Source organism: Egretta garzetta, unplaced genomic scaffold, assembly GCF_000687185.1.
Source record: "Egretta garzetta isolate BGI_Z169 unplaced genomic scaffold, ASM68718v1 scaffold45, whole genome shotgun sequence".
NCBI lineage: Eukaryota > Metazoa > Chordata > Aves > Pelecaniformes > Ardeidae > Egretta > Egretta garzetta.
The window spans coordinates 8,930,321-8,942,195 of NW_009260028.1; positions in this window are offsets into that span (position 1 = coordinate 8,930,321).

The window sequence follows — 11,875 nt, forward strand, 5'->3', positions numbered from 1 at the left end:
AGAAGCTCTTGGTGCTCATTGGCATCCAAGGACAGCTGTGTTTGCTTGTCAGAGCAAACTTATTTGGGAGGGCAGTGTGTTAATACAGAACGACAGACAACACTGTTATTTTTCAAATAAACTGGGGGTGCTGAGGAAGTTCAGCGAAGCTGGGTTTTGCCTGTAGCTGGCCAGCATAAATCTAAAAAAACCAGGGCATCTTTTGGCTGAGGTGCAGCTGACAAGGAGGACCGGAGGCAGAAGCAGCACTGGCCAAGGAACACACCTTGATCAGCTGGAGGGTATGAATTTTAATACAAAATGACATCAACTTTAACAGACTGTTCTGATTCCTCTTTTTTTTTTTTATGGTCTTATAGCTGGAGTTTCCCCTCCTAGATCCTCCGACAAGATTATTCAAGTTGCAAAGAGGTAAGACTGGGATGCTGGACTATAACAGCGAATCCATAAGCAGCACATCTAACAGCCTTATTAACTATACTTCAGCGTCCCAAAATTTGAAAGAAACCATATGCCTGAACCACTGTTATGTCGAAAAAAGGTGACTTCCAGGTAATATATTTCCTGCCAGCTTTTAATATGTCCAGGGAAAGAAGAACAATTTTAAATCAACACTCTACAAAAGAGTATTCAGCTTGAGTCAGTATAACTGAAAACACACACAAGGCTATGGTTCATCGAACACACAGCCACTGAGAAAGTGGGATTTGCCTTGGGTTTTGCAGTGTGTTTAAAGACATGCTAACAGTCATGTAGATGTGATAAATAGGGGCTTTATTCAGAAAGGCTGTTTGTGGTTAGCTAAGAAGTTCTCAAATCAAAAGACGTGTATAGAAAAACACCGGCTTCAGTTCTCATTTGATATTCCTTTCCTGTCATTTTTCCTAAATTTGATGGCGGCAACAACCTTGCCTTTCGTGCCCTGCAGAAGATTGTTACCACCTTGGTGCCTGGCAGCCTCTGTGCAGAGAAGCAACCTAAGCTTGATTCCTGGCTCACACGAACACGACGTGGTGCTCCCTCGGCTGCCTGAGCACCACCAGACTGGCCACACCTAGCAATTATTTTAATCACGCCTTCATTTTACCTCCTGCCTGTAGCACTCAGCCGAGTTGGAACAGCCCTGGTAATTACAGTAAAATTAGATGAGAAGCAGAGCTAAAGCATGCATCGTCTGGAGGCTGCGAGAAGGGCTGGGCCACCACACGGGGCTCTGCTGCTTCCCTGCAGGATGCGGGCATCTCTCTGCCCCACATTTCTTCAGTTTGCTCCACTCACTCTTCCAGCGCATATGGAGGGCGCGTTCTTGGACAAAGAAGGAGGTAGAGTGTTTTTCCTGTGCAGAAAGGACGTACTCCAAACAACATCACCGTATCCTCATCCACTGCACTGCCTGAAAACTCATTTTGTTTGTAGATGAGAGCACAAGTCAAGGAGATGAAGAGAGAGAGGAGGGGACAGGGGGATGTCTAATGAACACTAAAACCATACTTTATTTATGTTAAGCCCCCACAGGTCCCCTTTAGCATCCTGGAGACTTGAGAGGAATGTAGACTAAGCCCCAAAAGAGACACTTAAGTGCTTTCCTCCCCCTTGAGCATCAGCTGAGATTGAGAGAGGAAAAGAAGGGGAGAGTAGTGATAGCCTCAGAGGAACGATGAATAAAGTGCTGGTTACCCTCATGCAGCTGATGGGCTGCGAGGAACGGAGAAGAGAGAAGAAACATCATCTGAGCCCTAGAAGAAGGGAGAAGTACCACTTTCCAGTACCTGTTTTCTTGAACAACAACTGCAAGATAACTGTTTCCTCGAACCAAATGTCTGTATTGTTAAGGCCCAGTCCTGTGAATGCTTGCCTGTGTATTTAAGCTGTATACCAAGGAGGAGACTGAAGTTTAAAAAAGACAATTTATAGGCATAAGGGGAGAAAAAATGGGACTTGGAATTGAAATGTTGGAAATTGCTTTTAACTTCAGTTACGATCAAGATAGCCACAAAGAAGAAGCCATAACTGAAGGCAAAAATAGAGCAATAGAGCATATAGCATATTCTCCCTCTCATCACTTCAAACTCCTGAGAATATTTCACATTTTACAAAGAGAACAGAGAAAAGCTAAACTTTTACACAGGTCAAGGTGATTTTCAGCCTGGAAATACACATTCATTGACCAACTTAACCTCCATGAGTGGAGCCATGGATGTTAGGGTTCACACATTTCATGTTTGTAGAGATGGGTGCAAATATGTGACACATTTATACAAAAATACAGCAGTTTTCCTTGCACAGAATGTGAAAAAGGAAGAGCTGCCATGGAATCACAAAAAAGATTCCCATCATTTGATCAGTTCTTCTTCTCCTGTTGAAGAAAAGGACTTAAAAGAAAAGCCCAGTGAAAAGCAGTATGAAGAAAATGAAAAGTCCTGAAAACATTCTGCTGTTGAAAAAGCTCCTACGCTGATGACAAATAATCATTAGCGCGTTTTGGCCAACCTCTAGTTTGTATAATCACACCTGACCCCAGCTTGAAAAAGCTAAGGAGTTTGGTGGGAGCTCAGGGAGGGACTTTCTGTTTAAAGTAAAAGAAGATAAAATAGAAGTTCACTTCCTTTCTTTTGTTTTGTACTGTCAGATGTTTCATACATTTTACGGCATTCCTACTGCTTCTTTACTCACAAGTAATACATAAGCATTTACGCTATGCAGAGCACAGCACAGCCCACTTAAAACCACGCCCCAGATTCTAATATTATTTGGAAGGGATACTTATTTCATCCTTATGTGAAGAATCCTAAGAAATCTGAAAAAGGAGTTTCTTGTGTGGTTGCCATTGGCTAAAACCGGCATTCTCCCTAGTATGCGACCGCTTCTTTGAATCCCAGAACTTCACCTGTATTTGGGAACATGTGAATTGCTTCCATGAGAAGAAAAGGCATTTTTAATGTGTGGTTCTGCTAACGTAAAGAGAGCAGGAAAACTGTCTCCATTCTCTGAACGCTGAAGGGATCAGACACCACTATACACTTCCCTAAAGCACTGTTCGAGGCCCTTCCCCAGACAGGAGCTCTGCCCCCAAACCTCTCCTCACTTTCTCCCTGGGCAGCAGAACCAGTGTTCCTCCAGCTGCTCTGCTCTGTTTGTTTCTGGAGTCTTTATGGGTGGTGTTTCTCTTACTTGTACGGATGAGACAAGTTATCACAGAATCGCAAGGGTTGGAAGGGACCTCGGGAGATCATCTAGTCCAACCCCCCTGCTAAAGCAGGCTCTCCTAGAGCATTCTACACAGGACTTCATCCAGGCGGGCTTTGAATATCTCCAGAGAAGGAGACTTCACAACCCCCCTGGGCAGCCTGTTCCAGTGCTCTGTCACCCTTAGAGTAAAGAAGTTTTTCCTCATATTCAACTGAAACCTCTTATGTTTCAGTTTGCACCCATTGCCCCTAGTCCTGTCGCTGGGCACCACTGCAAAGAGTCTGGCTCCGTCCTCATGACTTCCACCCTTAAGATACTTGTATGTATTGATGAGGTCCCCTCTCAGTCTTCTCTTCTTCAGGCTGAACAAGCCCAACTCTCTCAGCCTTTCCTCATAGGGGAGATGCTCCAGTCCCTTTGTCAGCCTAGTTGCTCTCCTCTGGACTCCATCTAGGAGTTCCTCATCTTTCTTGAAACAGGGAGCCCAGAACTGGACACAGTACTCCAGGTGGGGTCTCACGAGAGCAGAGTAGAGGGGGAGGATAACCTCCCTCGACCTGCTGGCCACACTCCTCAATACACCCCAGGATACCAACCCCGCAGCACCCCCCCAGCCTTGCCTGCCTTGAGCCACAGGTCTGCCTTGGCCTGCCGAGACCAGAAGGAGAGGATTTTGCCCCCATTAGGCTCTTTCTCGGGTGCCCATCAGTTCCCGGCACGCACCCAGGCATGCTGCAGTGGCGCGGTGCTGGGAGCGGTGCCAGCCCCATGCCAGGGGGGACCAGGATATGTGCGCCACGGGGGCTGGCACCCCTTCACCCTTGCCAGTCAGTCCAAGCCCACTGTAAATGGGTGCATTGCTCTTTAATTGGCATCATTACCTCATGTAATGTTTTCTAATTATATTATTGATTTTTTTCCCCTGTTCTTTTTAATGGATTCCCCTTCCAACTCACCCTCAGTAAAGACAGTGGCAAGTAGTGCGGATGGGTCTCCAGGGAACCTCTTCCAACTACGTCTATTGCACACAGCATACAGGTGTTTCACTCTGCATTGGCTTCTTAGTTTGCCAGAAGCAATATTGTTTGGGGAATGGCGGAGAGAGCAAGAGAGATCACGGTCCGCTAACACAGTCAGGCACAATAATTGCTGCTCCATAATAACAGGCAGAATTATTACTGTGCCTAGCCTTCTTTTTTTCTGCTTCGCAACTCGGAGGAGCTGCCTGTAGAGCTAGGCAGGAAACAGATCTCATATCCTGCAAAAAAATTTTGCAATTTAAAAAATACTCTCATTGCATGTTGGAAAACACCCAAGCGCTTTCAAATTAAAATCCGCGTGAGCATCCCACACCCAGGGCAGAGTAGCAGATAAGTAGTGAAGGCACTACAACCAGCGTGTCTCTGTGGGTGCAACCAGGTAGATGTTAGGGGGCTCTGCCCATCTTCTGAGCTGCCAGGACACAGTCCCATAATGACAAAAGCCATGCTAGAGCCCTGCGCTACGCCTGAGCTAGCAACCCTGGCTGAGCATGGGTTTGGGGAGGGCAGGAAGGAAGGAACGTTGCTTCCTCAGCTGGGCAAACCAACTCAAAGGACCCAGTCTCTCCGTTCTAAGTATGCAGCTCATGCCCACTCAACCCAAGAGCAAACCTACTCTGCTGGAAGGTGGATCCAAGCTGAAGACATGAGACCTACTCTCCTCCATATCGGGCAATGCTGTAAGCACAGAGCTACTGCCCTGTGGATGCTCATAGAATCATAGAATCATACTGCAGGAGTTAAAGCTTGAGCCTCATCTGCTGCCATTACAATGGCACGAGTCACCCATACACAGACACTGTTTTTTTCTGATGTGCCCCTTTGGAATCGGCTGCATCAAAAACATACACATGTTAAAAATAATCATATAGCGGAATAATTGTGTGCTCCGGGAATGAGACCAGTATTATGCCAGAATGGAAGTTCCAGGGTAACACCAACATAGAATCATAGAATCCCAGAATTGTTTAGGTTGGAAAAGACCTTTAAACATGCTGGTTCCCTGTGCAGAGCAGCTCTCAATGAGCCCGTCCCTGCAGACCCCCTGCTTCAAGAGGAGCAAAATTTCTGAGAAAATTAGAGGCGGGCTTTAAAGCTGGGGGGAAGGGGTCAGTATCAGATGCCCCCTTCCCTATTCCATCTACCCTGCAGAAAACTTGGGGGTGAGTGGTGGCACAAAAAAACCAGTGGGGACCCTTTGACTGGGATGAGGGGGGAGGAGTGTGATAAACCCCAAAGACCCTCGTCCTTCCCCTCCAGCTCACTCTTGCTCTTCCCAGCAGAGCTGACTAATCCCACGTGCTGGGAGGTGCCCGCCAGCAGGTGCCCCTTTGGGGCAGCACAGCCGGGGGCTACGCAGGCTGCTGCCTTGGGTGAGGATTGCAAAGAGGAGAGCAAATAGGGCCCAAGAGTTTAGGCTCAGGCTCTTCCAAATCCATCACCTCCGTGGTGATACGAGAAGGGCTGAAAAGAGGATCTGCAGCCAGCTCCAGGGGTGTTGCAGAGGGCAGCGTTTCTCATTTTCTGTGCTGCATGGCCTTACGTGCGGTTTTAAAGCTGAGGAGATGCAGGCGGCTGCCTACAAGCCAGCTTCATAGCTGGCACAAACTGCAGTGGCAATGCCACCGTCGGTGAGGCTCGACTGGCGAGCAGTGCAGGGTCTGACTCCATCCCCTCCTCTCCGTGCCATGGCTTTCTGTGCACCTCCCTCACGTTCAGCGGTGACCCAGGAGTGGGAGCACTCCGGCCGGAGGGCAGGCTGCCGGTGCCACAGCACCCGTGCTGCCCAGGTGGCACCATCTGTTGCATGCCATGGCGCTCTTGGCCTTGGCCTATTTTTGCTCAACAGACTTGGTGGAGAAAGGACAATATATTCTATTCTTCCCATGATGGTATTGCTTTGCCCGGAGCGGAGCCTAATGAGCAGCACGGTTGCATAAAGCTGCTGTTCCTCAATACCCTTCCCAGGTGGATGTTCCAGTACAAGTGCCGGGCCGGTTGCTATTTCCTTATTCATTAAAATTTTGAATCGCATGGCTGAACATTTGTGGAAGTAATGCACAGCATTTTGAGAAGAGTAAACAAAATGTTTATCTTGCTGAATAAGCTGACTTGAGAGAAGTGGGACAGAAAGAGAAAACTCAGCCCTAAAAACACCATTTGCAGTTAAATGAAGCAGAAAACCAAAAGGAGAGTCTTTTTGACTTTTGGAGCTCCATGACACTTTTTCAGCATCATTTTCTCGCATTGAAGCAAAGGACCGGAATGGATTATGAGGAAGCTGTGGCCATGGATTTTCACAGCTGCCATTAAAAGTCACTCTTGTAATATGCCTTGGAAGCACATCCCACAAACTACCAGCCCCCTGCAGGCTCACTGCCAGCCGCTTCTGAGCTGAACAGTAGCTCTGTGGGGAGGATCAGCTCTGCCGCATGCCAGGCTGGGTCCTTTTCCCTCACTCCCCTCCCTGCAGCAGCGGGCAAAACGAAGGCAGGCAGTCTGGCAGCGTGGGGAACTGCAGGGGTCTGCCCATACAGGCGCCAGCCAAGCTCCCTCCTCATGCTCCAAGCCCATTCCTCTATAATGCCCATCGAAGGAAACAGGATGAGGTGGGATGGATACCTGGGACCATGTAACACCTCCGTCTTCATTTGGCTACGGTAGTGTCTCACCCACACTTCTCTGTAACTGCAGTGCTTCAGCAACTGCTAAATTACATAGCTGGCAATTCTTTCCCCAATTAATTCTTAAAAATACTATGTCATATGACTTTGTGATATAGAATTAATCTTATTTGTCTGCACACAGTGATAATAGACAGTTTGCTGCAAAATATCAGATATCAGTGTTTGACGTGCAAGTTCCTTGGTTTTGACTGAATACTCAGTACAGTCAGTATATGCTTTGATGAACAGAACCTCCAAATTTTATACCAAAAAGGCAGGTTTGTTGAAGCCAATTGGTTTGAAGCATTGTATGAAGAGTTAGGAGGGAATGAAGACTAAAGAGCTTTAGATGTTTCATTGTTAATTTGTCCAGACAAATAATTCATATTCCATATGAATTATGAAATATGGATTTCATTGAAATTTCATAGGTGGTGCAAATCTGGGTGCAATGTGATGCAATCTTCTCGCATTCCCACAAACTCAATTTCCCCACAACAAGGTAATTCCCTTTCTATCTTTCTGTATGCACGTATTAAGTCTTGTACGTGTTCAAAGGGTCAAAGCCAGGTGCTGCTCAGCTCATGTGGAAACACCGTTGGCTAAACAGGGCTAGAAACAGCTTTTCTAACTGGGGTTAGGAAAAAAACAGTCCTCTGGAGCTGGGAAGTGCTGGATCCACCTTCTAAGTCATCAAGGTTTATGACAGAAAAATGGTCCACTGAGTCAGACCAGAAGTCTGCTTGGCCCAGTACAAACAGTGGCGGTATCCAGTAAGAGATGCTTAGCTGAAAAAATAAAAGTAACAGGGCAAGACTTAAATCTCATTATCATCCATCTTGGAGGAATAAGTAGCTTCAGGGCTGCTGAGCTGGAAGGTACACACATTTAGTAGTTATCAGGGGATATATTGCTCCCAGGCCACAAACTGCATGGAGGTGCAGACAAGTGAAGGAAGTCGAAGGCGGCATATAAATAAAAAACATGATTATTGCATGCTCCATCATGAATAGAGGCGGCTGAGATTTATCTGCTGTGTTGAAACAAACATATTTGCCTAATTATCAATGCATTTATCCAATCCCAAGGAATTAACAAAGTTCAAAGAGATGCAAGGAGATACGATCCCACCCATGTTCTCTGCGATAGGGAAGCTGCTAAAACGATGACGGAGATGTCAGACCTGCAGGTGCTGTGAAGTGTCACCCCGCTGCTCCAGGGTTGGTCAAAGCCCTGCCCAGAGCTATGTATTGCCTCGGATGGGGGCGACTATTTGCCTGTAAGATCTAGCCTGGGAGGCAGTTTTATCTGGATCCCTAGGAACGTCTCTTGTTAGGTAGCTCTGCTTGTTAAGAAAACAGTGGGAAATTACAGCATCTTCTACAGTGAAGAGCAGTAGGTGGGCTTTTTCTGCTTTGCTGCAACGCAGTTAAGGCAACAGCAGCCATTCAGTAAGGACAGCATGGGTATAGTTGTCAGCTCTTCGAATAAATGAGTCTGAGTCCCTGCGTGGTGTCAGATGGGTTTTGCCAGTGTCAGATAAGGGATGTCAGTGTTCAGGAATTACAAAGTCAAATCAGTCCAGGCTGGAAATTCTCCTGCTAAGTCTGCTCCTTCTAGCACTTCAGTCATGAAAAAATTGCATCTGATTCCTATAATGGTGTATTTTATCATTTTGGGGTGCAGGTGGCAAGGGAGAGGTGATTTCTGGTCTCACACAATGACTGCAGGTAGGCATGTTCTCAGGAGAGATGCTTGCCCGTGACTTCTGAGAAGATGGCACCCACAAACTCTGGATTCAAGTCCTATAAAGAGCTTTAAAAGCGACCTTTACAAGTGGTGATGGAGAGAGCCTGTCCTCTTCTTCTGCCCTCTGTCTCAGCATATGGAGTGTTACTTTTCTCCTACAAACAGAAAACTCTTCCAGCTTTGTGGGGAATTCATAAACAAAACTTGTGGTTTCTCAGTTATGGAGGAAATTTTATGATAACTTTAACTTCTGCAAGCTAACTCATGTGGATGGCTAATCCTCATTAGAGAGCTCTTCATGGGTAATGAGCCAAATTCCACTCTCTTAAATGGGTGAGGTGTCACAGATCTCAGCAAACTTGCAATTACAGCAGCTCAAAACTAGAGATGACCCATCCTTATAGCTACTCAGAATCACATTAGTACCTCATGAATCATTCGGGACCAATGGCTCCGTCTGCAATAAACACCGAGTGAGAAAAAGTCCCTGCCCTTAGGGATTTACATCCAGGCACACAGAGAGCGCAGAAACGCCAACAGGGGATTAAAAGGAAGGTAACATGTGACATTAAGTGCTCTATTGAACTAAGCTATACTCCAAACCAGCCTATGTTTTTTAAGATTATATCACTTCATATCCTATATTGCATTTTGCAACATGTGGCTGTGTGGGCCGATTACCCAAAAGCCCTTTCAACAGCTCAGGCAATGCAAATTATAAATTATGCCTACACTTCCCTCCAGACATTTTTGCATCCTTAAATCATGGTCATGGGCATAAGGCCAGAACAGATAGATGCCCCATCAGCCCTTTTCAGAGCTAGAGCCTGGCCAGCTCAGGGCACACGCTGCTGAGGATGTGGCAGCACAGGCTTCCCGATGGGGCCAGCATCTGCCTTATCCTTCCAGGGCTCCTAGCAGGCTCTGCTTGATTAAACTTAGCACCTACATTCATAGCTGCCTGGGCTGCAAGCACTGCTGGTGTAGGCATTTGCTCAGTTTCAGAAGCTTTTGCACCACCAAGAAGCCAGTCCCGCCCACCTGCCTTAATGCTCTGGCAAGATGATTTCTCTGAAGGCATGGGGCGTAAGGCTTCCCCACACTGACCCATCAGCTTTATGAGCTGAACCCTTGCTCTACCACCCCAAAGCAAATCCCTAGGAAATAAGGGCTCTGTGAGAGCCTAATCAGGCTTGAGGTCAGATCATTTTATCTTACCAGGTGTTAAAATTTCCCTTTGTATCAGGAGTCTCTTGCTTAACCTTAAGCACCTAGTGCATGGTGGTCTGTCCGCCTCGTCTGCCACTGGCCGTTTGAGGTTCCGTGGAGCACTCAAGCCATCCCCTCCAGGACATTACATGTGAGCTAGAGAAGTCCTGCACCCCTTGGAGCAGCAGCTTGGATCCAGGAGGATACCCTGGGGCACATGAAGGAGCACCAGACACCCGTCCCTGAGCAGAGTATCCCTCCCTCACTGTCTTCAATCTTGCAAGCCTGGAACGTATCTCACTGAGCAAAGACCTGGCCCCCACACAGCAGCCTATGTGTTCCCTGAGAACATGGTAATAATTCCTGCTCTTTCCCAATGGAATATTCATGGGAACTCTGAAAAAACAGTCTTAGAAGGAATCCTTTAAAATTATTGTCTAGGCATTTGACGCATGCAACAAGCAAGCAGAAAGTTATGTGCAACATCCAGCCAGATGCTCCGTACAATGTGTGTGTTGCAGTGAGAAAGTGAAGTCCACCCTGGCCTTTGTGCAACATGACATAACGAAGAACCTCTGCTGTCGGGCTGCCCTTTCCACACCAGGAAATTCTGCCTTTTACATGCAACAAGAGACCTCCTTGTACTCTTTAGTCAGGGATGTTGTAATACCATTTTGCCATTCTTTACTTCAGCTCCATTTTCTTTTGTGTCTCATGTGTCCTGAGCCAGGACGGAGGCATTGCAGTCATCAGGGTTGTTCTGGACTCTGTTACAAAGAAATGAAGAATTTATGTTTTTATTTAGTCTCAATCAGTGGAAGATAAAGGCAACGTTGATGTCTCAAGGAGCAGTTTTGGCACAAGTTGCCAGAAAGACAGGAGCTGGGAAGGTTTGGGTAACATCCTGTTGGGTTTGTAATCTAAAACTGTCTCGCAGTTGGTAGTGTAAAATTTTGCTGGATTTTTTAGAGAAGTAAACTGGCATCTTGTTCACGTGCAAACCTTTCACTCTGGGGTGCAGCAGAGGAAGTACTCATCTTCTGGTTAAAAATGCTTGACAAGAAATTAGTGGGTTTTAAGTCATACTCATTCATTCAATAAAATTTGACATATATCATTAAAGTTCCTCAGTGTATAAGTCAACGTACTTTGTTGTCTTAGCCATACACTCTGCATGTGGTATGAATTCTATGGAGCATCTGTGATGATACCATGGCAACAAAGTGTAACATAATTGTTTATAAACACCTTACTAAATATTTACTTTTTTCAGAGCTTGGAGCTGCATCAAAAAGAAAAGGAAGAGAGACTGACTCTGCAGACCAGCAATAAAGAAACTCATCATTTGGGGGATAAAGCTACAGAAAAAGCATATAAATGTTAAAAATAAGAATCAGTTTCCTTCCCTACTCTTGCAGCCCAGCCTTCAAAGGCCCCATAGTCCTGGCATTTCAAGTTGTTTGATGATAGATGCTCTAAACCCCCATTGGCAGGCATGTCCTTACGGCACATGTGAGACAACTTACCATGTTTTGATTGTGCCATAAGACAAGAGCATGGCATGAAGCAGATGAGATGCCGTTCACGGTTGCTGGAAGTGCCTTGCAACGCCTGCAGGCCACTGTCCCCCATGGGATTCCCTGTACCATGTTGGAGCTTCAGTACAGGGCCACTCTGGTAGAGGAGAGAAGCTGGTCAAGGGACTACGGTCTTGAGTTGGGCTGGAGCAGCCTTGGTCGGGCTGGTGGTTAGGTCCAGTGAGGGGCAGAGGGAGCAGGCTGCATGCTCCCCATGGAAAGTGGCCAAGTTAACTTTAAGGGGGGAAAGAAAAGTAGAGGAATTACCTGTATTTCTTACTCACACCCAGACTGACTAAGGCCAGCCATGGAAACATCATCTGTAGGGTGGAGAGTGCTTCTTTGCAGGCAGTTTGGTGTAAGTGGCGTTTCTTTAAACTGTTTTCGCCACAGAAAGCAAACACCACTACTGGTTTTACATAGACAAAATAAGGGGCACAGAACT